This window comes from Pinus tabuliformis, chromosome 5_1, assembly GCF_031772625.1.
Source record: "Pinus tabuliformis cultivar Carrire ecotype Pingquan chromosome 5_1, CPIR1, whole genome shotgun sequence".
NCBI lineage: Eukaryota > Viridiplantae > Streptophyta > Pinopsida > Pinales > Pinaceae > Pinus > Pinus tabuliformis.
Genome location: NC_142305.1, coordinates 708,197,343 through 708,203,170, shown reverse-complemented (window position 1 = coordinate 708,203,170; position 5,828 = coordinate 708,197,343). Strand labels below are relative to the sequence as shown.

The 5,828-nt window shown below is 37.9% G+C and overlaps 1 pseudogene; it reads right to left on the bottom strand.

Moving 5' to 3' along the window:
- Nucleotides 1-461: 461 nt before the first annotated feature.
- LOC149166893 (naringenin,2-oxoglutarate 3-dioxygenase pseudogene) lies at nt 462-1,400 on the bottom strand (annotated as a pseudogene).
- Nucleotides 1,401-5,828: the final 4,428 nt, after the last annotated feature.

Sequence of the window (5,828 nt, the reverse complement as noted above, 5' to 3'; positions counted from 1 at the left end):
TCCACATGCATTGCTGAGGTTCAAAACTATTATTATTAACCCCCCTTGGTCGACCATTCGAATTCATGACATTGCTTATGGTAGCTCCACAACCAACTCCCATACTAGCGAGGATGCAATCCATCTGTCTTGATGCTGCAATCATTTCCATGCATCTTCTACCCATATATCCATGGATCTATAAGGAAGATAAGTGAAAACTATTATGGGCATCTAAGGCTACCCTGCTGTGCGCCTATAAATCTTAAACGGCTTGTAGGTTGAGTTTGTGTTGTTCGTAGATTGAGTGTTTAAAGCAACCAGCTTCCTAACATATAAATGTTAAACTATTATGGGCATCTAAGGCCGCCCTGTTGTGCGCCTATAAATCTCAAACAGCACGTAGGTTGAGTTTATGTCGATTGCAGATTGAGTGTTTAAAGCAACTAGCTTCCTCACATATAAATGTTCAAAATAACCAATCAAAATAAAAATACCAAAAAAACTAAAACTAGACAAATATAATTGATGAGTGATTCGATGTGACTTAGATGCATATGATCACCCAAATTGACAACAAAGGCTCCTTGAATGGGCTCAACTGTGATCCAGTTTTGGCCATCATCCTTGGTAGCCTGGAGGCCTCCAACTTGGTCTTGAAGGAGAAGAGTGATGGTGCCTGGATCAGTGTGCCTCTTCAATCCCAATGTCATGTCTGGTTGTGGGCATTTGGGATAGAAGTTTATCACCACTTTCTGGTCCATCTCCACACAAGCATTGGTCACTGCTTCAGTTTCCAATTCCAATGCCTCTAATATTATCCCCAACAGTTTGCATGCCAAACCCATCAGGGATTCGCTGTATTTCTCCACAACCTCCCTGCAAATACACAACAATTTAGTGTTCAATTCATATGAAACAAAGTTGAAATCAATTTATATGGGGGATGCATGGGATGGAAGGGGGTACCTCCAGCCATCGGGCTTGACAGGCCACCTGGTGTAGTCACGCTGGTGAAGGGGATAAGAGAAGTAAGTGTAGATTTCTCTCCAGTCGAGAACGGCTTCGCCCTGTAGATGGCTGCTCACCACAAATCCTCCATGCTTTCCACCTCTCATGTCGTATTTGAGCTTCTTCTATGCTGGGAGGGCGAAGAAAGCCCTGGAGAGCTGAGTCACAGACTCTACAAGCTCCTGGGGAACACCATGATCAACCACCTAGAATATTCCCCATTCAGAACATGCCTTGGTCACCTCCTCCTTAACATGGCCCCTCTCCTCCCCAGCGATGCTTGAGAGAGAAATAATGGGAATGTCTTTGTTGAAGTGGTTGTAGGGCACCTTAGGGCGCTCATCTAACTTCGGCGGCTCCGTCGTTACAAGGAAATCGGGTGAATCCCTAGCCACAATTGTGGGCACCATTGTTTAGTATTAGATTACTAGTCACGCAACAAGAAAGAGGGCTTACTCTACTTAGGGGCACAAGGTGATCGAAAGAATGGTGAGCTGTTTTAGATTTATAGGTGCACAACAGGGCAACCTTAGATGCCCATAAAAGAGTTCGATGCAGTAGCGAAGGAGATAGATTTGAAAACAAGGAAGAGAAGCTGAAAACCATGGCAGGTGTAGGTGTTGAGGCAGTAGACAAGTGATGCAGGTGTTGAGTGCAAACGAGGCAGCAATTCAAACCACGATAGGTGTAGGTGTTGAGGCAGTAGACAAGTGATGCACGTGTTGAGTGGCAAATGACTCCTCCATAACTTTGTATAAACAAAAGTTCACACCTCCTTATCTTTGTATAAAAAAAAATCACATTAAATGTTTCAAGCTAATGCTAACTTGAAAGTTAGCATTAGTTAAAATTCATAAATTTTTTCAACTATTCAGTGCATGTTATCCTAACTTTTAATTACAATCTCAGAAATCATACACCCCTTCAGGCAATAAGAGGTGCAAACTGAAACTTTGCTTAAAATTTTGATTAAATAATTTTAATAAAACTTGAGTACATTCATTTGTCAACCGAAATTAATACCAGGTCAAAATCTACCGATCGCTAATAGTCCCTGTAGTCCTTCGGCAGGGACTAATAAGATGGACGATGGACCCTTCAAGTAAAGAGTTCGCCCTAGCTCGTACCGAAATTTCGGAGGATTGGGCGGCCCGTTCTCGTTTATAGGGTTTTCACTTTGCTTTTTCATCTGTACCGTAGGCGAACATGATAACGCCACCTTCGAATGTCATTTTGATAGAGTTCGAGGCAACAAATTGTTTAGATAGCATATTATAGGGCCTTAAATGAATCGCTGCTGTAAATGTTCACTTTTCTATTTTGCAATAGAATTTTTAATCAGTAAAATCAAACAGTAGACATATTCGCTTATTTAACACCCTATAACAAGCTACTTAATTTAAGCGCTTAAGTTATTAAGTAGCACGTTGTTGTAGCGACCTTTGAGCATAGGGTGCCGCTAAAATCACAACGATTAGGGTTTTATATGTCGACTTTAACCCAACGCCTTTCATACTTCTTTCTGGACTCTCGCCGAGTGGCATGATGGACAGCTGTCGTAACGAAATTTGAGGGGATTGTGCGGCGGTTGTCGTACAGAAGTGACAGGAAATACTACCGCTGATGTTGAGGGTTTTATCTGTTGACGTCGATTCTCCGTGTGTCTCGACTCTTGGCATGATTGACAGCCGTTCGGAACGGAATTCGAGAGTACTGTCTAGCTATAGCCTTGATAACCTTTCGGGTTTTCAGTTTGCATAGAGTGCTGAAAGATACGGAAGGAGCCTTTTGATGGAAGAATATGCATGGACAGAAATTCCTGCCTTTCACTAGTAACCAAAACTCGATTATTTGTACGCGTCTGAAACAATTGCTCCCTCGATAAAGGAAATCCGTTTCCTTCTATGCAAAAGTAGCATTGTAGTAGTTCAGCGCACACACTGACGAGATTTTCGCACTCACAATCTCTTGGAGCGAAATCGAAGCGATACCAGATCATACTCGATCGGCACAATTGATACAAGACATTCAGTTTCTTTAATAGGGGACGGATGATTTTGTCAGTACGTCGTCGGCTGATAGGAATACGTGTCCACAGGACTGAAGTCTCTTCGGACAAAGTATCAGGGTAGATAATATCTGTTTTATTGCTTTAATATCGTCTATATTTCCTACTCTTACTGTCATGCTTCATGCTTCAGCATAACATTCGAATGTTTGAAATATCTACGATTTAAGTCATATCAGTGTTGATTTATTTCTTTAAAGCCTTACACTTATATATATATATTTAATTGAGTCAGTTTGGAGTGTACTGGGATTAGGTGGAGTTTATCGTATGCTGGGATTGGGTATATCGTTAAGATTTCTTTCTTTTACTGTCATGTTTCACCATAATATTCGAGTGTTTGAAATAGCTACGCTTTAAAGTCATATCAGTGTTTATTTATTGCTTTAAACACTTTTATATATATATATATATATTTGTTTTTTTCCATTTCATTGACACTTTTCAAATTAACATTCGCGTTTAAGATAATGGAGTTTGGAGTATAAGGGGATTGGCTGAGTTTTTAGTATTTTGGGATTACGTATATTGTTAAGATATTTCTCGATGTTAATAGTATTCAATCAATCTAAACCAACCCAGAAAACAGTTATTCACAGGCTTAAGAGTTTGATCATTACAAACAGTAATAGGCATTTTCCCGTTTGGTGATGTTTATCTTGTTTCACGAGAAAGACCGTCTATTCAGTCAGAGCGTTCGATCCCGTGAAAGCTTTTACAACTAGTCCGTTACCAGATTTCAACCGCAAGAGCCAAAAAAAAATTTGTTATTCTTACCCTATATTGACCGTTGGTAATTTCTGTTACTTTGTGATACCAACATAGAAATAGAAATTGAAATTGAAATTGAATATATAGTATCATAAAAACATAGAATGTAGAAAATGAATTTGGATATATAGTATCAGAAATATATAAATTAATATTTTTTAATGTATACATTTGCAGACATATATATAGTTGGCGATAGATATAATTAATTTCAAATAAAGATATGGAGGTTGAGATATTTTTTAAGAAAATTTCAAATCAATTTTAAAATCATGGAAGTATTATCTTCATGGTTCTATCTTAATGCTTAAATGGCAAACATTAAAAACACACATTATAATAACATGAATGATATCTATTTTACTCTCTTCATCAATACTTACATTCAATCTGGAATCTTGTAGATACCACTCTTTCTTCACCACAACAACTTCGACCTACCACTTGATCTCCACTTAAAATATAACTACCTCTAACCATCATTGACATACTTGTATGACACACAGTTCTTGTCTACACTAAAAAATAACCTAGATAGTAAATATCTATATAAATACATTTCCAACCTAATAATATACATTGAAATACATACTTCAAGTTATATAAATAAATTATCTAAATATTAAACTTATCCTTAATCCATCATACAACTAACATCCAAAAATATCAACATATAACAAAAATCCATACATAATTAGTTCATCAATATGTTTTCTTAGTACCGAAGAACATGGAGAACTACTCAATAATTGGCTCTTTGAACATATTTCACAAATGTGATTTAACTACACCTAGTCATAGCAACACCAAAAGGACCCAAAGTGTCCTTGCGAGGGAGAAATTATAAATGCATCCAATAATAGGTGATGACACTGCAAGCATTATTATGGTGGATTGGCTCTATTGAAAAAACAAGCCTGACTGCCCAAAAATGCAACTACTACATCGTTAATGCACTGATCATACATCACAAATCAAAGGATTATGGTGCCTAACCACATGTTCAATTACGGTCGTGAACGACGCGTGTACATTCAACACTTAGAACTGAACATCCCTGTCCACGAAGCCCCTGCTTTGTAACGGTTGATGACAGTGGAGTAACTCCTCTTGTTTCCACTCTGAAGAGGGAAGAGGGAACATAATCCTTTTAACATGGCTACCAAAAATTTGGCCAACCACCCGCCAACCATTGGGACTGTAGGTCTAAAAAGAGAATGTGCCACCATGGTCTCTAGTGGACTTAGTAGAAGGGAAGCCAATTTCATAAGCCAGCCAGCCAAGGAATTCAACACTCTTAAACACACGTGGAATAAGCATCTTAAGGTTAAGATGAAACCCATTCAATCCAAACCAGTGCAGAAATGGAGAAGGTGACGCAAGTGTGCTTAAAAACCAGACTCAATGATATGCAATGGTCATCGCTCGAGCCCATATCTCTGTTGAGGATAATGCTTAAAATAAAGTTATGTAATTGTTGACAAATTAGCCAGTAAATTTTGTGTTCTGAGTTATCAGAATTAGGACAACAAATTTATAGATGTAGTTAGTGATCATTCAGAGAATTATTAGGGACAGTAGATTAGTTAGATAATGGATAATGAAATTAGAAATATGTGGCTTATATAATAATGTATTCATTGCTCCTATGAAGATATGAGATTCCAATGAGAGTTCAGCTCATGGATTGAGAATCAGACTTCTCCTTCTTTTTTTTGTTCAATAGTTTTGTGTATGTTTTCATATGCATGCTCTTGCTAGATTTAACATGGTATCAAAGCTACGTTAAGAGAGTTGATTTATATGTAAAGTGTGTGTTGTTGGCAGGAGGTTTCAAAAGTTTGTGAAAGCCATTTGCAAGAGTTTTCATAATTTTGTGAAGCATGTGCAGATTCAAGTTATTGGTGGGAGTACTCAGAAGTTAGCAGTAATGGCCAACAATATGAATATTTCTTAACCACAAATACCAATGTTTAATGGTGAGAACTTTGGCTTTTGG